A 22,086-nucleotide genomic window follows, 5' to 3' on the forward strand; every position below is an offset into this window, starting at 1 on the left:
CGAGAGCTATCAATTGGAAATACCCCCCTTCCTTCTGCCCTGCTCCTCTTCCTTGACATGCTGGCAACATCACCGATTTTATTCCATGTCATCTTCGTGTCTGCCGCGCAATCTTCTCTTCAATGCTGCAGGCAGTTCCTTCGCAGTATATGTTACACCACGATGCTTTGTTCAGCCTTAACATTTCAACAAGTTTTTTTTTTCACCTCCTGCTCCCAGAGTTATTTCTTCGTTCAGCAGTCTGGCTGTCCATGTTACTTTTATAATTTCTCGCCACAAGCACATGTCATAGTTATCCATGTATTTTTCGTCTATCTTTTTGACTGTGTTTGATTAGCTCACAGTTAACACTATACTCCAGACAATACTCTTGGCAAATCACTTTTTTAAATTCTTCATGAATTTATTCCGCTGTCAACAAACCTTTCACCTTTTCAAACACACTTTTACTCATACTTCCTCCACAAAACTGGCATTTTTCGTCATCAAATTTTCTAACTACCTAAAAGATTTTTCTTGTTCGAAGGTGTTTCTTTTCAGTGATGTTCTGACGGAGCCTTCATGTTCACCGATTCTAATCACTTTGGCCTTCCCTTCGTTTACCCTCGTCCCATATTCTTTTCGCATGATTACCATCCTCTTCATCATATATTGTATAAGGAGCGACCAAAAAGTTTCCGTTCGAAAGCCTTACAGTCCGGAATAGACATGCCGGTCAGGCACACGCCCCACTGGTGCACCAGGTCGAAAATACCCGTTCGGTACAACGCGGTGTCCTGCTGCGTGAGGAAGTCCGTAACTACATGTTGCACATGCCTGTCCGACCCTTCAAGGCCTTTTTTAAGGGACCGAAGGCGTGTCAGGAGAGATGAGGGCTGTAGGGCGCCTGGCCGAGCGTCCCAGTGTCGAGCGTACAGCCCTCAGACCGACCGGCGTCTCGTGTCGAATCGCGAGCAGCACCATTCCCAAAGATGGCTTTCGACACCCGTGCAGCCCCATACACCTTCTTCATTCCCCAGTGGATGTCTGCCTGTGTTTGTCCTTTAGAAGCGAAGAAAAGAATAACAGCGCGCTGGTCCTGTATTTGACAATAACGTCGCCCCGGTTCACGTTTCCACATTTACCACACGCACGTCAGAAAGATACGAATGCCAGACTAATCCGTTGTCTGCGTGTCGCTGCTTCCGTACGCTTATCGGAGACGCCCTGCGTTGCATATACGCCCTCAAACGGAAACTTTTTGACCGACGCTTATATCTCTTCCTTTGATTCATCCAACACTACTTGGCCACTGCATAGGTAACTGTATTTATCCCCCCCCCCCTTTATTACTCCACGTCAGTCTGTCATTTTATCAGCATAACTGTTAACGAGAGTTCGCGACAAACAAACAACCGTTTTTCACAACTCTTCCAGTACATATGTCGCTGCTTCCATTTAATAAAGTCGCATCATGCGCGATTTTTCCGTCGCTTTCCTATAGTATTTAGTACCATTCAATTCGGACCGTGATCAAATTATACTGGCAGGCATTAACTAACTATACATCTACTACAGCAACCTTCTTTCTTAACAGGGCGAGATAGTTTCTGCATTTCCCTGCCGCAGTCGCGTAGTCCAGGCGTTTGCGACAAGCACCATACACACTGAAGTGCCAAAGAAACTGGTATAGCCGGCCGAAGTGGCCGTGCGGTTAAAGGCGCTGCAGTCTGGAACCGCAAGACCGCTACGGTCGCAGGTTCGAATCCTGCCTCGGGCATGGATGTTTGTGATGTCCTTAGGTTAGTTAGGTTTAACTAGTTCTAAGTTCTAGGGGACTAATGACCTCAGCAGTTGAGTCCCATAGTGCTCAGAGCCATTTGAACCATTTGAAACTGGTATAGGCATGTGTATTCAAATACAGAGATATGTAAACAGGCAGAACACGGCGCTGCGGTCAGCAGCGCCTATATAAAACAACAAACGTCTGGTTACTGCTGCTACAAAGCATGTTATCAAGATTTAAGTGAGTTTGAACGTGGTGTTGCAGTCGACGCACGGGTGATGGGACACAGCACCTCCGAGGTCGCGATGCAGTGGGGATTCTCTCGTACGACCATATACGAGTGCACCGTGAATGTCAGAAATCAGGAAAAACATCAAAGAACCTTCAACATCGCAGCGCGTCAGCAATCGTTGGTTAATATATTAAAAAACCCGCCTCGATTGCGAAAAAAGCACCCAGTTTTAAGTGTTAACCCAGGTTTCGGCGTAGATTACTACACCTTCTTCAGAACAACAATAAAACCCACAAGTGCCTAAGAAGACCTTTGTCAGTGATTAAAAAAACACCATAGCTATACGTTTTTCATTTTCGTTTATAAATGTTTAACTTCGTTGTGCTCATCTTGTAACTTGTTTTCAAGACACTACCCATTCCGTTCACCACCTCTTCCGAGTCCTTTGGCGTGTCTGAGATAATTACAGTGTTATCGGCAAACCTCAGAATTTTTATTTCTTCTCTCTGAACTTCAATTTCCTTTTCAAATTAATCTTTGATTTCAGTCACTGCTTGCTAAATGTAGCAATTGAATAATGTGGGGATTATGTTACAACACTGTATCAGTGCTTAACCACTGCTTCCCTTTCACGTCCTTAGAGTATCTCATAATTGCAGTCTGGTTACTGTACAAGTTTCATTCACTGTATTTTATGTGTCGTACCTTCAGAATTTCAAAGAGTGTAGACGAATCGACACTGACAATAACTTTCGCTAAATCTAAAAATGCTATCAAAGTAGATTTGTCTTTCTTTAAACTACCCTCTAAGGTACGTCGTAGGGTCGGTATTACCTCGCGTGTTCCTGCATTTCTCCAGAATCTAAACTGATCTTCGCTGACATCGGTCTCTTCCCGAATGTTACGGTGAAATAAACCATTCATGCAAAAAGAGTGCATGACTGAATTTTCATCCTCGGTGATACTTACGAAAACATCCGCAGTGTTCTCAATCAGTCGTGGATAAAACAGTGTCCTTAAACGACGCTGTCAGCACATCCACTACGCCGCCTGTGGCGGACCTCAGCCACTAGGCGGTCTGGCTGGAGTAGGCGCGGGTCCGGGTGTCCCTGTTTATTCTCTCCCCGCCGGATGTCAGCCGGACGTCGAGGGCCGGATATATCGGTGCCGGTGCTCGAGAGCGCAGCGGGCCGGCGCAGCACGTGGGCTGCGCGCTCAACACGTGGCCAGCGGCCGCCTGCGACGACGACGAGCCACGGCAGCTCCTGGGTCCGCCTTGCAATCCGATATGTTATTTCCGTATCTCTGTCTGACCACGATGCAGTCCAGATGGAATCCTCCCGTGTCTCCCAATCTCTTCCAAGTGTACCTCCTTCTCCTGTGGTTCTTGAACATAATATTCGCTATTACTAGCTGATATTTATTGCAGAACTCAATTTATCTTTCTCCTCTCTCAGGCCTAAAACCAAGCCCATATTCTCCCGTAACACTTTCATTTACTCCTTTCCCTACAACCGCATTCCAGTCCCCCATGACTATTAAGATTTTCGTCTCCGTTTATGTAATCAATTACCGGTTCAATATCCTTATATACTTTCTCTATCTCTTCATCTTCAGCTTGCGACGTCGGCATGTATACCTAAACTATCATTGCCGGCGTTGGTTTGGTGTCGGATCTGATGAGAACTGCCCTCTCACTGACCTGTTGACAGTAATGCACTCTCTGCTCTGCTTTCTTATTCATTATGAATCCTATGCCAGTTATATGCCATTTTCTGCTGCTGTTAATATTGTGGTGTCACCTCCAGACACCACACTTGCTAGGTGGTAGCCTTTAAATCGGCTGCGGTCCGTTAGTATACGTCGGACCCGCGTGTCGCCACTATCAGTGATTGCAGACCGAGCGCCGCCACACGGCAGGTCTAGTCTAGAGAGACTCCCTAGCACTCAACGCCAGTTGTACAGCCGACTTTGCTAGCGATGGTTCACTGTCTACATACGCTCTCATTTGCCGAGACGACAGTTTAGCATAGCCTTCAGCTACGTCATTTGCTACGACCTAGCAAGGCGTCATATTCAGTTACTAACAGATAATATTGTGAATCATGTACCGTCAAGAGGAACGTTCATCATTAATGGATTAAAGTTAAGTATCAAACTAATTACGTCCGCTTTCTGAATTCTCATTCCTTGTCATGTTCCAGACCTCACGCCAGTATAGTTCTTCCCTCCCCACGCCAGCCTGCGTGAGCTAAAACGCGTGCATTTCGGCCTCCTCTAAAAACACTCTTCTGCCAACATAACAAATAATCCCCTGTGAGCCGGCCGAAGTGGCCGTGCGGTTAAAGGCGCTGCAGTCTGGAACCGCAAGACCGCTACGGTCGCAGGTTCGAATCCTGCCTCGGGCATGGATATTTGTGATGTCCTTAGGTTAGTTAGGTTTAAGTAGTTCTAAGTTCTAGGGGACTAATGGCCTCAGCAGTTGAGTCCCATAGTGGTCAGAGCCAGCCAATCCCCTGTGTTTGTCTGATCGGTAATTCGTATCTTCTTTCGATTTAATTTCACTAATTTCCACTATTTCCTACTACGTTCCACATGTACATGTACAGAATACACCACAAGCTACTTAACAATGTGTGCCGGAGGGTACTGATGGCTCCTCCCCCCTTGCACTCGCAAATGGGGCGTGGGAAGAATGATTGTCAGTAAACCTCCGTATTAGCTTTAATTTCTCGAATTTTTTCGTGGTTATTTCGTGAGATGTAAGTGGGAGGAAGCAAAATTTTGTCCATCTCTCCCCGGGAGGTTCTCTCTGGAAATTTCAATAGTAAACTTCTTCGTGATGCGCAACACCTCTCTTGCCACTGCAGTTTGTTGAGCATCTCTGTAACGATCTCGCGCCGACTAAACGATTCCGTGACGGGACGTGCCGCTCTTCGTTGGATCTTAAGTATTTCTTCTATCAGTCGCAACTGGTAAGGATCCCAGATTAATGAAAAATTCTCAAGAACCGGTCGAACAAACGCCTTGTACGCCATTTCCTTTGTAGATACGTGCAAACTTCTGACGTTCCACGCTCCGACTCGTACAACATTATCTCTTCGTTGGTTATTCCATGTTTCTCTCGTGATCGCCTCCCACATGAAAGTCCTTTCCCGGAAATCCGAATGGGGGACTGGAATCATTTGCCAATGGAGAGATCATCGTGACACCTTTTTCAATTATAGGCCTCACGTCCTGTGGATACACATTATGTGTCCTTAACGCAGTGGTTTCCGTTGTCTTCTGCATCCTCAGCCGCTGATCACTGCTGACATTTCCGTCTTTTCGGGACAATCTCCCACTCCAAGGGCAAAAGAGTGCCCTGAAATTCTGTTCACTGCTCCGCCGTCTTTGACATGGCCTTTCGCAGAGAAAGGGTGACTTATTATGCCGGAAGTCTTCTGCCCCAAAATTTAATCAGTGGTTGGGTTTAAACCCTGGACCCATGGCGTTTTGGTTACTAATCAAAGATGCTACTCTCCCTTTTTTTTTCTTATTGTTCGCGTCAGTTGGTCTGGACGGACGTCACACGACACCGCTTCCAGTTCATCGTTGAATACTTCACTCAGTTTCTTTTATTATTGTTATCATAGAGGATACGCTGCCCTCTGAACGCACTGAGGTATTGCGACGGTCGAGGATCGCTAGACCACGCGTACAACGCCAGCTGCGGACTGTGTGAACAACATTGCAGGACACGTGCACCCCTTCGTGCTGGATGCCTTTCCCGACGGCGGTGGCATCTTCCATCAGGATAACTGTCCCGTGTCACAAGGCCAGAATGGCAGCACAGCGGTTGGAGAAGCGCGTGTGTGTACTCACACTGACCTTTCGCCACCAAATTCGCTTGATCTGAACCCGATCGGGCGCTATCGGGCGCCATCTCCGCCCCCACAAATTACCTGCCAATACATTATGGAAAATACTTGCGTGTAGACGTGTGCCGCATACCTCCGGAAACTTACCAAGAACTTCTCGGATGCATGTCACTCAGAATAGCTGGTGTACTGCGCTCCAAAGATGCACCAACGTCGTATTAAGCAGGTGGTCATAATGTTTTGCCTCATCGGAGTATCTTGCGTCGAACAACGTACATTTTATTTTACAATTTTTAAAGTATGTCGTTGGGAATAGGGAGAGCAGATTGGAACAAAAAGGAAATACAAAACCGAGCCAGATGACAAGAGCGTGACTCTCGAAACGCGTAGCATTGTGTTAATTTTTCTTTATCATACGCTCTATGCTGAATAAATGTATAAATTTCTCCTTTATAGTAAGACTACCCCGAGATAGCATTGTGATGACACCCCTTCAAGGAGGGAACTTCATAAACTATCCTAGGAGACGAGTAGACGACATTTATAATGGTCTGGATCGTTTCCAGTTTAATCTTGCGAGAACCAACAGCACGGAACCGAATACTTAGTAACCCGAATAAAAGTGGCGAGCTAAAAATACGTGACAGCTCTCTAATTTATTCGTTCTTATTTGACGTGAAGATATTATTCTGGGCGCCCGTTCAGACGCGTTCCTCGCGGGGCTGCCGCAATATTGCGAACACGCATCTGCCGGAAGTCGACGCCGCGATCCTCGTATTCTTTGCCACAGCAGGATAGTAAAGTTAAATGTGTGTACTTTACCAGTGCCGTAAGGTGATAACTATGTCAATACGTTATAAATATCACTGGATCACTTACAATCACAAGGAGGCTAACACCGCTAGAGCGATGAAAAGCAGAAGACTTCATTGGGTTGGACATGCAGTGAGAAAGGAAGAAACGATATGGCCCAAAATTGCAGTGGTGTGGATGCCATCAGACGGCCGACCAGACGGAATATGCGGGAAGGGATGGATGGATGAAATAAGGCAAGCTTCGCTGCAGCTGGCAGCCTTGGAGAACTGGAGACGGGGAGCGGAGGGCAGAACCAGATGGAGAGCTGTAACTGTGACGTGCTGTCCTCAGGCCGTGACTGCGTAGTGTAAGATAAGGATCACTTAAAAAATAAACGTTCGCATAAAAAAAGTTTTTGAACAATATTTTAGCAATTTTGTTGAACCTAGTCATGTTAAAGACTGCCGGTGCGCGCTTCGTTATTCAAAATAATGGGATCAGTGCGTATTTTTTTCTTTTTCTTACCACGACTATGCTATAGTCTACTACTGCACTGCTGCGTTTTACAAAAATCGTCACTGCTGAGCGTCTCTATGTTTCGAATTTACCATGCTGTAAAGGATTTTATTCACTGGGCGGTGAAAATGAGACGATATTGACCACTGTATAAGAAATAAATAAGCATCAGTTTACCCGTTAGAGCTCATTTGGCACATGATCCTGAATGACTCACACATTACATTAAATGTATTCGCGATTGCGAATATGGACAACCGCCAGCTGTAGAATGGAATGACGACAAAGAAAATTTGTTACCGAACCGGAACTCGAACTTGGATTTCCCGCTTGTCGCTAGCGATCACCTTACCCACTTGGCTATTTTTTTTTTTACCCATTTTGTTCGTTTCAGTTCGTTGCATCTGCTCGGGGCAGACGTCGCAAGACACCCGTTTCAGTTCGTCGTTGATCCATTAACACAGTTTTTTTTTTTGTTGTTGCAGAGGGAGCCAATCCTCTGACCGAACACGCTCAGCTACCGTGCCGGCAAATTTAAGCAGCAGCGGGATGCGAACCCGGAAGCGACTACGTTTTGATTATGAATCAAAGATGCTATCCTAGACCACGCGTGTAGAACAGCTATCCGTGACCGACTCTCTGCTAGATCCAAACTTCCTTATGTCGTCAACCACGCGTCTCTAACCCGTACTCGTACATCCACTGTGTATATTCCCGTACAGGAGACACTTTGCTTGAAAGTCGCTTGCTCGGTGTCGGCTGATAAATACGATATTGCACCGCCTGTGTTATTCCGAATTACGATGCAAAGTTCCTTTGGACACGCATGCATGTCTAAAGGAACTTTGCATCGTAATTCGGAATAACACACGCACTGCAATATCGAATCCATACAATGTCGGATAGGCAGAAAATTTTAGGTACTGGGGAGAAACTATAAAGGGAGTCCCACAGGGCTCAATTGTGGGTTCACACTTATTCCTTATATACGTGAATGACCTTCTACTCAACATTCAACAAGCGGAATTGATACTTTTTGCAGACAATACTGGAGTTTTCAGTGACTTTTCGGGATTTCAGCAGGATGGCGTAACTTCTTGTCTTGATATTTCGGCTGACAACCATCCTGCCATCTGCATGTGAATGTTTTTCACTGGAGATTGGAGGTTAACTTCGCTGACTTCCTACCGAAAACTGGAGCTGAGACGCAAGCGTAAAGGCAGCCGTTACATGTCCGACCTCTGTCGAGCAGATGTAATGGTGATACTATATGGGTCATCTTTGTCAGAATGTGGATAGCGGGATTAAAATTCAGATGTCATTAATAAAATAAATTGTCGCTAGACGTGCCATTAGCCATAAAATGTTTCTTTCCCGTAGATATTAAAGAAATCACAAGTCCCACGCCAGTTGAAAGCCGCCATCAAGATTAATAAGTTCGTCCGTTAAACGTATTTCCACCAGCTCCTTCATAATTGAGTCCCAGAAGGACCTCGTCGATGCTAAGATTTTCGTAGCAAAGTAGTCCATAGAACGACCTGTGTAAATCCACTGCGTATGCGTCTCCACACCAATTTTTGTATAAAGTCAGTGATGTGAATCAGCAGTCTCCAGTGCAAAACACTCACTTGAGGATGGCTGAACGGTTGTCAGCCGAAACATCGTGGCAAGAAGTTACGCCATAGGAGTCCCATAATAAATTCCGTTAGAGAGAAAGGAATAGAAAAGATTGTAAATAATGATTTCCAAAGAATTATTAAGTGATTCTCATAAAATAGACTCTCCCTAAATTTTGAAGAAACACACTTTATTAAGTTCTGTACAACAAATAGAGTCATACATACAATTAATGTACCACACATGAATAGAAGTCAGTAGATATGGTAGAATGCTCCAAATTTTTGGATGTGCCTACGGGTGAAACCTTGAACTGGAACAAGAATATTACTGAGCTTTCAAAACTATTAAGTTCAGCTAGTTCCACCCATCGTATAATTGATGAACTTGGAAAAACAAATCAAACGTTTGACATATTATGCATATTTCCACTCAATAATGTCTTATGGAATCATTTTCTGGGGTGACTCACTACTTATAAAGAAAGTATCGATTGCACAAAAGCGAGCCACGGACATCATGTAGGTACCTCTTCTAAGAGATAGGCATTTTAACTCCACCGTCACAATACATACATTCGCTGATGAAATTGGTCAAAATGCTCGCTATTTGAGAAGAATAGTGAATTTCATATCTGCAACACTAAAGGAAAAACTGATCTTTGTGACCTATTATTAACGCTGTAAGTTCAATATGCACCAACGAAAACCTTTACTCAAAAACATAAAGATGCCTGATAGGCAGCTAAATCAATGTAAAAACATATCTCGTACACAACCCCTTCCCTTTCCATGGACTAATTTCATTTTAAAAACTGATAGCGTGTAAAAGAAAAATAATAAAATGAAAATCATTGTTTTTAAGTGTAGTTGCAGGACTAGGACTAAAAAAATGTGTTCATTAATGTTAACACTAATCATGTCTGCATATCCTGTAAACTTATTCGTTCCACATCATTTCGATAAAAGAAACGTTCAGATTATCTATGAAACATGTAACAAACTAACTAACCAACCAACTAACTGGTTAGCACAATGGACTCGCATTCGAGGACGACGGTTCAAATCCCCATCCGACCATCTTGCTTTAGGTCTCCTGAGATTTCCCTAAATCGCTTCAGGAAAATTCCGAAATGATTTCTTTAACAGAGTACAGCCGGTTTCCTTCCCGTTCTTTCCTAATCCGAACTTCTGCTCCGTCTCTAAGGATCCCAACATCTCATCGAGACAGGTTGTTACGGTGAGCACTTTGTCAAAATGTTAAAGATGAAGCAGGAAGTCGGTAACTGCTTTGTTGAAAGAATTATTGGGGGATTCTAGAGAAATGACTGAGGGAGATCACGAGAAAACTAAAACGGTGTGGCCGTGTCGCTTACGAGTTTGAAACAAATCTCCCTCACGAAGGGACCACAAAATTAATCAGTGAGGCACACAGCTTAGTGATCGACTAACAGAAGACTAGCGTATTCATTGCAAATAAGTCAGAACCACACAGCGCAGGGCTAACACATGGACCCTTCATCATATATTCTCCTGTCTTTATTGTGTGCCTTTTTTAAACCCCAAAAATCTTTCACAGAGCAAAGCAGCGTATTATTTCACAAAATCACATGTGATCCTGGTCATTACAAGAACTACGCTTCGTCAGGTGACAGGCGCTTCGCCTTCATTGACAAAGCGTTAACGCTTATTCTTCCATCCCACCTGACTGAAAATTCGTATAAATCTTATTTATCATATAAAGTGTGGACTCCCCTTTACCAACTTAAGGACATGTAAGCAGACACCTTCCACATTCTGGCCTAGCCAGTTTGCGATTATCGTCCCCCTCAAGGGGAAGTTGGCTCACAAAGTTCTAAACCCTTCACAACTACACAAAAACTCCATAATACAAAATTTAGCTACACTATCGAGAGTTATCCAACGTCAGTCATGTAATTTACAATACGTATAGCATTGCAAATAGGTTCAGAATGTCGTCACGACGCTTTCCACGAAGAACGGTACTACAAGGGCAAATATTCTAAATGTTTACTTTTAAGTATTTTATCAACATTCATAGAGTCGCGACTCATTTTTTTCATTGGTACTGTGTGCAGGGTGTAACATATATAACTGCAGATATTTCTACTGGTGACTGAAGACAGTTTACTGAACAACATTACATTTGTATTTACTTCATCTGCAGACTAATAACAATAGCCTTTAAAAGTAGTATGTTTTTAGGATAAATGGAAATGTCGTGTGGCTAGGGCCTCCCGTCGGGTAGACCGTTCGCCTGGTGCAGGTCTTTCGATTTGACGCCACTTCGGCGACCTGCGCGTCGATGAGGATGAAATGATGATGATGATGATTAGGACAACACAACACCCAGTCCCTGAGCCGAGAAAATCTCCGACCCAGCCGGGAATCGAACCCGGGCCCTTAGGATTGACAGTCTGTCACGCTGACCACTCAGCTACCGGGGCGGACGTTTTTAGGATGGTTAGTACGTCCAAGCACACGTGGCAAGAACAAGCCATTAATGCTTATTTTCCCCTGGGTAGCAGGGCAGGTGTTGCAGAGTGGAAGCAAAACGGTTAGTCTGTATACATAGGAGTAATCCACTTAGTGGTGAAGTACGACCATGCTGAAAACATCAGGTGGTAAGGTTTGTGACATGTTTGTGGGAAGACAGTTCGACTCAGAGAAAAAACAATTTACACTGTAATGTATTTACATATTGAGGTACCACGTATAAAAACAGTGCACTTATACCCTTTACAGCCTGTATCTTTCAAGACATTAAATATTTCATTAAACAATGAGACCAGTGATAAAGCAGATATCGGTGTTCACAATAAATTCTTGAAACTATTATGCAATATCATTTACTGGAAACCACTTACAGATATCTTAAACCGGTTATACAGTATTAGGGATGTTAATAGCTTGACTCGCACTGTAAATTTACACTATGTGATCAGAAGCATCCGGACACCTGGCTGAAAATGGCTTACAAGTTCGCAGCGCCCTCGATAATGCTGGAATTCAGTATGGTGTTGGCCCACTCTTAACCTTGATGACAGCTTCCACTCTCGTAGGCATACGTTCAACCAGGTGCTGGAAGGTGAATGGCAGCCCATTCCTGACGGAGTGCTGCACTGAGGAGAAATATCGATGTCGGTCAGCGAGACCTGGCACGAAGTCAGCGTTCTAAATCATCCCAAAGGTGTTCTATAGAATTCAGGTCAGGACTCTGTACAGGCCAGTCCATTACAGGGATGTTATTGTCGGTTAACCACTCCGCCACAGGCCGTACATTATGAACAGGTGCTCGACAGTGCTGAAAGATGCAATCGCTACCTCCTAGTTGCTCTTCAACAGTAGGAAGCAAAAAGGTGTTTAAAACGTCAATGTAGGCCTGTGCCGTGATAGTGCCACGTAAAACAATAAGGGGTGCAAGACCCTCCATGAAAAACACGACCACACCATAACACCACCGCCTCCGAATTTTACTGTCGGCACTACACACGCTGGCACGTGACGTTCACTGGACATTCGCCATACCAACACCCTGCCATCGGACAGCCACATTGTGCACTAACAAGGGAACCTCCCCATCGCATCCCCCTCAGATTTAGTTATAAGTTGGCACAGTGGATAGGCCTCGAAAAACTGAACATAGATCAATCGAGAAAACAGGAAGAAGTTGTGTGGAACTATGGAAAAAATAAGCAAAATATACAAACTGAGTAGTCCATGCGCATGATAAGCAATATCCAGGAGGTGTGAGCTCAGGAGCGCCGTGGTCCCGTGGTTAGCGTGAGCAGCTGCGGAACGAGAGGTCCTTGGTTCAAGACTACCTTCGAGTGAAAAGTTTAATTTTTTATTTTCAGACAATTATTATCTGTCCGTCCGTCCGTCTGATGTGAGGTAACTGCGCCGTAGTATGGCGACGCTACACCTAAACCGAAAAATTTGAAAACGTTAAAACATATGTTTTGACAGAGTACAGGGAAAACTGTGCGACTGTGAAACTGTTGCATTCATTTGTTGCAGTTTACGTGACAAACTCTTATTTTTTCATCACTTTTTTGGGAGTGATTATCACATCCACAGGAAAACCTAATCGGGCAAGGTAGAAGAATCTTTTTACCCATTCGCCAAGTGTACAAGTTAGGTGGGTCGACAACATATTCCTGTCATGTGACGCTCATGCCGTCGCCAGTGTCGTATAGAATATATCAGACGTGTTTTCCTGTGGAGGAATCGGTTGACCTATGACCTTGCGATCAAATGTTTTCGGTTCCCATTGGAGAGGCACGTCCTTTCGTCTACTAATCGCACGCTTATGCGGTGCGGTCACAAAACACAGACACTGAACTTATTACAGTGAACAGAGACGTCAATGAACGAACAGACAGATCATAACATTGCGAAAATAAAAGAAGTAAATTTTTCATTCGAGGGAAGACTTGAACCAAGGACCTCTTGTTCCACAGTTGCACATGCTAACCACGAGACCACCGCGCTCCTGTGTTCGCATGATCCTTGATGTTGCTTATCTTACGCATGGGCTACTCAGTTTGTATATTTTGCTTATTTTTTCCACAGTTCCACACAACTTCTTCCTGTTTTCTCGATTGATCTGTGTTCAGTTTTTCAAGGCCTATCCACTGTGCCAACTTATAAGTAAATCTGAGGGGGGTGCGATGGGGAGGTTCCCGTGTAAGATTCGTCACTCCACACAACGTTTTTCCACTGTTCAATGGTCCAGTGTTTACGCTCCTTACACCAAGCGAGGCGTCGTTTGGCATTTACCGGCGTTATGTCTGGCTTATGAGTAGCCGCTCGACCATCAAATCCAAGTTTTCTCATTTCCCACCTGTCATAGTACTTGCAATGGATTTTGATGCAGTTTCGAATTCCTGTGTGATGGTCTGGATAGATGTCTGCCTATTACACATTACGGCACTCATCAACTGTCGGCTGTCTCTGTCAGTCAACAGACGAGGTAGGCCTGAACGCTTTTGGGCTGTACGTGTCCCTTCACGTTTCCACCTCACTATCACATCGGAAACAGTGAACCTAGGGATGTTTAGGAGTATGGAAATCTCGCATACAGACGCATGACACAAGTGAGATCCAATCACCTGACCATATTCGAAGTCTGTGATTTCCGCGGAGCGCTCCATTCTGCTCTCTCACTATGTCTAATGACTACTAAGGTCGCTGATATGGAGTACCCGGCAGCAGTAGGTGGCAGCACAATGCACCTAATATGAAAAACGCAAGTTTCTGAGAGTGTCCTCCGGATACTTTTGGTCACATAGTCTATTTTCTTTTTACCGCAGTTTTAATAAACTGTAGGGAATTGTAGAACTGTTAGCCACATATTAGATATATTTATGCCGTGGAAGGTTCTGAGGGTTGAGAAGGACACACCACAACGAAAGTAGAAAGCTGCGTCGCAGATCCATATGCAGGCGAATCCTTACTGTCAACAAAAGCTGCACTAATTGGAGACAAGCGTAATGACAAGTATGCTAGAAGCGTTTAGTGAGTCGGCAGTCAGGATTACATGTAATCAAATGTTCCTAAAATGTTTCGGTCCCGCATGCGTCAGATTCGTCTGTCCAGGGTTTAGTTCTATATCCGAAACCGTTTCATCAAAGAAGATCAAAATGCACGCACACACACAAAAATTATAGATAACTGAACGCGAACTGAAAAACAAAGAAGTCGGCTTCTAAACTTGTCGGGGAAATCCTTGCAGTCTGTACTGAATTGGCGGAAGAACTGTAGCCATTCTAGCAACAGTCTCTCGTAAGTCACTGGGCGAATAGGGCGTCTCAGGTGTTGGTGAAAAGGCGTAGGTCGTTTCAGTCTTTAACAAGAGTCAGAGGACAGGTGTAGACTTTTCTGGAGGCAGAGTAAAAAGGATGCTTCACACACTGATCGCGAACAACTTAATTTGCTCACTTTATTCACGAAATTCATTGGTCTCTATGTAGTGTAGTACATGTTGATGGTGTAGTTCTTGACTTCTGAAAATACAGTACCGGACCGCCGTCTAATGAACAAAATAAGCTCTCACGGAATACAAGACCAGGTATGCAATTGGACTGAAAATTTCGCAGCAAACAGAAATTAAGCCGTACTCAAGTGGGAGACAACGCTGGAAGTGGCGGGGAGACCTAATGAAGGACGATGGGGCTGTTAATGTTAAATACGTGTATATCGTGTAGCGTAAAACATTTGCAGATCTGTGAGTTCATAAGCCACCCACACGTGTACAGAAGTGTCACGTCGTTTGAAAGCTGTTATGAAATACAAGTGGACCTGCAGGCGGTCAGAGCTAGCTGCAAAGACTGGCTGGCAACTCAGATAAACGTAATGTAATACGTAGTAAACAGAGGAGAATGTCCGATATTCCATCTATACATACTCCGCAAGCAACCGTACGGAATGTGGCGGAGGGTACTTGGTCTACTACTGTCACTTCCCCTTCCGCTCTTTCGTCTTCCGTTTGCAAATGGAAGTAAATACCTTTGGTAAGCCCATGTCCTCAGTTATTTGTTGGATGTATTCGAATCTCTATCTTACCGTTCATTTTTTATCCACCCTCTAGCACCATGCAAGTAATCCCCCGGTATCTCAAAACATGTCCTATTATCCTGTTCCTTCTTCTTGTCAGTGTTTTCCATTTATTCCTCTCCTCGCAGATTCTGCGAAGAATCTTCTCATTTCTTATCTTGTCAGTCCAACTAATTTTCAACATCCTTCTATAGCATCTTAGATCAAATACTTTATGATTCTTTTCTCTTCAAGTTTTCTCACGGTCCGTAATTTACTTCCATACAATGCTGTGCTCGAGACGTACATTATTAGAAACTACTTCTTCAAACAAAAGCAGATGTTTGGTACTAGTAGACTTCTCCTGGTGAAGAATGATCTTTTATTAGTCTACTTTTTATGTCCTCTTTGCTCCCTCTGTGATGTGCTATATTCCATCAAAGTAGGAGCACTTGTCATTTCGTTTACTTCGCTCTCCAGAATTTTAATGTTAAGCTTACCGGTAACCTCATTGCTGCTACTCTTCATTACTTTCGTCTTTCTACGGCTTACTCTGAATACACAGAGTGTGCTTGTTAGACTGTTCGTCCCATTTAACAGGTCCAGCAATTTCTCCTCAGTTTAAATGATGATAGCAATTTTACCAGTGAATGTTGTCACTGATATCCTTTCATCTTGAATTTTAATACCACTCCTGAAACTTCCTTTTGCTTCCGTCGTTGCTTCTTCGACCTGTAGGCTGAATTATAGGGGTGAAGTACTACGTCCCTGTCTTACATCATTTCTAATCTGAGTAATTTGTTCTTGGTCTTTAATCGTTATTGTACGCTCTCGTTTCTTATACACGTTGCGTGTTACCCGTTTTTCCGTGTAGCTTATACGTATTCCACTGAGAATTGGATGTCTTGCACTATTTTACATTGCCGAATGCTTTATCTAGAATGACAAATCCTAAGAAAGTGTCTCGAATGTTCTTAAGTCTTGCTTCCATTATTATCAAGTGCACCATCATAACTGCCTCTCTGGTGCCTTTACCTTTCTTAAAGCCAAACTGATCGCCATATAACACACCCTGAGTTTTCTTTCCCACAACGGCAATTAAAAAGACGCGTAATGACCACGAGAGTGAAACTGAAGAAATTCTGGCCTGCACAAGGAGTACGGACAGTTCTGCTTGTCGCGTTCTATCGACGTATGGTACAAGAAGTCGGAAAAATATTCTAAAATACTGTGCTTCGCTCCGTACTGCGACTTGCAAAAAGCGGATGCAGTTGTACAAGTACACCAAAGGTGTGAACGCACCGAGGATAAAAACCGCCCGCACTGCCCTACAGTCCGATTAAAATTACTTGACATTTGACGTCTGTCGCCTGCCACATCCGCTGCTGGCTGCCGCTCGCCGCGACGCGTGACGGGAATGGGAGATGCTCCGTCGACAGCTCATTTTGAGAGATGAATGACTGAACTGCAGCAGACATAGGGTATTGTAGCCCTGAATTTAAACTTGTGTTCTAATCTAATCACAGCGTCGTGATGTCCAACGTATCCAAGAAAACGGCCATCAACAATATGAAGCAGAAGTAAAATCACGGTCGCTTTGTTGACGGTGTTTAAGACTAAACTCTACGAGCAAAGACAAGACAGAAAACTCTTCATAATATATGTGTTAGGGTAGGCATCTGCCGCAGAAAAATTTCAGTTTTAGCGGTAAACGCTAGCCGTAATTTTGCGCTACCTTTGGTTACGTGAAACTGTCCTCACACTGGCTGCACGAGATGCTGCGTTACCAATAGGTGAACAGTCCTGGTTCCCACTTGGTTGCAGATTATAGGTGACACAAGCAGATTCCAGACGAAAAAAGAATAGTAGGACAAAAATACGAGCAAATAAAGAAGTCAGTACGATGATGAAAAAGAAGCGGCAAAGTATTAGAAATAAAAAAAATTGATTAACTGAATAAAAATTACAACCAAAGTCTTTTTATTAGATTTAGAAAAATGAAAAATTTCGCTGCATTTGACGACATTCGAAACTTCTACACGTCAAGTTTACATGCTAGCCACTATGTTATAGTGTTATGCTGCTAAAGGTAGTTAAATTTACGAATGTGGTGTCTCAGTTGCAACGATTGATTGACAGTGTTCAAAAATTTGGCTTCACGCAATGTGAGAAGCTTATCTAACGTAAGCCGATTTCTGTGGTTGTAATAACTCATTAAATGACGCTAAATCGCGTCATGTGTGGTAGGATTCTTTAATATTTGGTTCTAATGCTGTGTGTGTGTGTGTGTGTGTGTGTGTGTGTGTGTGTGTGTGTTGGGTGTGGTTATCATGTACGATGGGGAAACGAAATAAAAGAGTCAGACCCAGGAGTCGGCGTACAGGCACATCAAGGAAGAAAGCCGCACAAGGCACTGGAAGTGAAATAATTGTTGTGGCAATGTGGCAACGGCGAACGGTTCGGGCAAATCGTTGAGCGCTTTGATTGGAGAAAACCATATGCAAGGGGTGAAGTGTCAACTATCATGTACTTTGGATAACTTTGCCCATACTTTTATTTTGCATCAACTGAGTGTTTGTTGTCCTCATCATTTCATCATCATTCAAGAAAGTGGCGAGATTGGGGTGAGCAAAGGTTGGGAATTTATATGGGCGCTGATAACCGCGCAGTTGAGCGCCCCACAAATTAAACGTCATCATCATCATCATATTTTGCATCAATCTTACGCGTTTCGAATTACGTCATTTTCAAAGCCACTGTTATGTCAGTTGTATAAAATTGTTCGTAGATACGTTGTATCCAGTCAACATTCTCGATCAAGAGACAAGTGTAAACTGCTACCAAGGAAAATTGTCAAGTGGATTAAAAGTGCATCCAAATGAAAGCGTTGTAGCCGGCCGGGGTGGCCGAGCGGTTCTAGGCGCTACAGTCTGGAATCGCGCGACCGCTACGGTCGCAGGTTCGAATCCTGCCTCGGGCAGGTATGTGTGTTATGTCCTTAGGTTAGTTAGGTTTAAGTAGTTCTAAGTTCTAGGGGACTGATGACCTCAGATGTTAAGTCCCATAGTGCTCAGAGCCATTTGAACCATTTTTGACAGCGTCGTCTCACAGCATCCTGATGCAAACTGCGAGCGTCAAGTAATTTTAATCGGACTATGGGAGCCGAGACAGGAGTCGGGGCTCGCAGCGCGCTCTCCGGCTGTCTGGGGCGCCGGTGCGCTGCGTCGCGATGTATTTGTTTACGGGAGAGAGAGAGCGCACTGCCGGCTGGCGCAGTTCCCGCAGCGGCCGGGGCATTTTTAGACGCGTCTCCTCGCCCCGCGCCGCCGCGTCGCGTCCGTCCGTCACTCTTCCGCCCTCTCAGGCGCTCACCGCGCAGCTGTCACCGATCTGGGACGCGGCCGCACTCAAAGGCGAAGGGAGGGCCGGCGCGAGCCGCACGACCCGGCGCGGCACTGCTGCCGCTGCCCTGCCACAGGGACGTGCTAAGGTGAAAAGCTCTGAGGCTGCCAAAGAACAACGGGAGCACACCAAGGGGGAACACCAGTCGTTCCCAGAGGACACCAGGCTAATGCCGTCTACATAATGACCTCAACTCGGCGTCTCTAGCCTCGATAATGACCTCAATTCGGCGAGGAAGAGAGTACGGAAGTTTCTTCAGATACACCGTATCCAGCTGACGCCATTAATAAAGATTAGAGCTACCAAACCGCGGCGATATCGATTACTGCTTTTGGCGCTGTTCCCAATAGGTCGAGATATGTTATGTGAAGCGCATTGGATTGGATTGATTAGAGATTAGATTACATTGGATTAGATTAATACTAGTTCCATGGATCATGAATACGATATTTCGTAATGATGTGGAACGAGTCAAATTTTCCAATACATGACATAATTAAGTTAATTTAACAACATAATTAAGTTAATATAACAACTTTTTCATTTTTTGGTTTTTAATTTTTTTTATAATTTTTTTGTTTTTTTTTCTTAATTTATATCTAAAAATTCCTCTATGGAGTAGAAGGAGTTGTCATTCAGAAATTCTTTTAATTTCTTCTTAAATACTTGTTGGTTATCTGTCAGACTTTTGATACTATTTGGTAAGTGACCAAAGACTTTAGTGGCAGTATAATCCACCCCTTTCTGTGCCAAATTTAATCTTGAATAGTGAAGATCATCCTTTCTCCTGGTATTATAGTTATGCACACTGCTATTACTTTTGAATTGGGTTTGGTTGTTAATAACAAATTGCATAAGAGAGTATATATACTGAGAAGCTACTGTGAATATCCCTAGATCCTTAAATAAGTGTCTGCAGGATGATCTTGGGTGGACTCCTGCTATTATTCTGATTACACGCTTTTGTGCAATAAATACTTTATTCCTCAGTGATGAATTACCCCAAAATATGATGCCATATGCAAGCAATGAGTGAAAATAGGCGTAGTAAGCTAATTTACTAAGGTGTTTATCATCAAAATGTGCAATACCCTTATTGCATAAGTAGCTGAACTCAAACGTTTCAGCAGATCATCAATGTGTTTCTTCCAATTTAATCTCTCATCAAAGGACACACCTAAAACTTCTACCTTAGCTATATGCTTCTGATTAAGGTCTATATTTATTAATGGCGTCATACCATTTACTGTACGGAACTGTATGTACTGTGTCTTATCAAAATTCAGTGAGAGTCCGTTTACAAGGAACCACTTAGTTATTTTCTGAAAGACATTATTAACAATTTCATCAGTTAATTCTTGTTTGTCAGGTGTGATTACTATACTTGTATCATCAGCAAAGAGAACTAACTTTGCCTCTTCATGAATATAGAATGGCAAGTCATTAATATATATTAAGAACAACAAAGGACCCAAGACCAACCCTTGTAGAACCACATTCTTGATAGTTCCCTGTTTGAGGAATGTGCTGATCTTTGCAAATTATGAGAACTGCTTATTTCAACTTTCTGCACTCTTCCAGTTAGGTACGAATTAAACCATTTGTGCACTGTCCCACTCATGCCACAATACTTGAGCTTGTCTAGCAGCAGAATTTCGTGATTTACACAATCAAAAGCCTTTGAGAGATCACAAAAAATCCCAATGGGTGGTGTTCGGTTATTCAGATCATTCAAAATTTGATTGGCGAAAGCATATATGGCATTTTCTGTTGAAAAACCTTTCTGGAAACCAAACTGACATTTTGTTAGTACTTCATTTTTACAGATATGTGAAGCTACTCTTGAATACTTTACTTTCTCAAAAATTTTGGATAAAGCTGTTAGAAGGGAGATTGGACAGTAATTGTTGACATCAGATCTATCCCCTTTTTTATGCAAAGGTATAACAATAGCATATTTCAGTCTATCAGGGAAAATGCCCTGTTCCAGAGAGCTATTACACAGGTGGCTGAGAATCTTATTTGTTGAGAACAAGCTTTTAGTATTTTGCTGGAAATGCCATCAATTCCACGTGAGTTTTTGCTTTTAAGCAAGTTTGTTATTTTCCTAATGTCAGAGGGAGAAGTGGGTGAGATTTCAATTCTATCAAATTGCATAGGTATGGCCTCTTCCATTAACAGCCTAGCATCTTCTAATGAACACCGGGATCCTACTACATCCACAACATTTAGAAAATGATTATTAAAAATATTTTCAACTTCTGACTTTTTGTTCGTATAATTTTCATTCAATTTGATGGTAATACTGTCTTCCTGTGCTCTTGGTTGACCTGTTTCTCTTTTAATAATATTCCAAATTGTTTTAATTTTATTATCAGAGTTGCTGATTTCAGACATGATACACATACTTCTGGACTTTTTAATAACTTTTCTTAATATAGCACAGTAGTTTTTATAATGTTTGATAGTTTCTGGGTCACTACTCTTTCTTGCTGTCAGATACATTTCCTTTTTCCGGTTACAAGATATTTTTATACCCTTAGTAAGCCATGGTTTGTTACATGGTTTCTTACGAGTATATTGAAGTATTTTCTTGGGGAAGCAGTTTTCAAATGCATTTACAAAAGTGTCATGAAATAAATTATATTTTAAATTGGCATCAGGTTCACGGTACACCTCATCCCAGTCTAACTGTTGTAGGCTTTCCCTGAAATTTGCAATTGTTAAATCATTGACTGAACGTACTACTTTGGAGGACTGTTTAGTACTTCTGAATGGAGCTATGTCATATATTGTAACTAGCTGTGCACCATGATCAGAAAGACCATTCTCAACAGGCTGAGCATTTATCTGGTTAAACGTATCTTGGTCTATAAAGAAGTTATCTATCAGTGAGCTGCTATCCTTTACCACCCGAGTAGGAAAATCAATAACGGGTGTCAAATTGAAAGAACCGAATAATACTTCAAGGTCATTTTTCCTATTACCCTCTTTCAGAGAATCTACATTGAAGTCCCCACAAATAATAATTTGCTTCCCCCTGTCTGACAGATAGCACAACAAGGAGTCCAAATTTTTCAGAAATAGATGAAAATTTCCCGATGGGGACCTATATACAGTTACAACTGTGCCTTTATTTAATGTAAGCTCATAGGCACATGCTTCTATATGTTTCTCTACACAAAACTTTTTTGTTTCTATACTTTTTGCACAATGATAGCTTTTGACATATATGGTAACTCCTCCTTTCTCCATATTTTCTCTAATTACATGTGCAGAGAGCTTATATCCACTTACATTTACCTTATCCATATCAGTAACAACGTGATGCTCAGACAGGCA

The sequence above is a fragment of the Schistocerca serialis genome, chromosome 5 (genome assembly GCF_023864345.2).
Source record: "Schistocerca serialis cubense isolate TAMUIC-IGC-003099 chromosome 5, iqSchSeri2.2, whole genome shotgun sequence".
Classification (NCBI taxonomy): Eukaryota; Metazoa; Arthropoda; class Insecta; order Orthoptera; family Acrididae; genus Schistocerca; species Schistocerca serialis.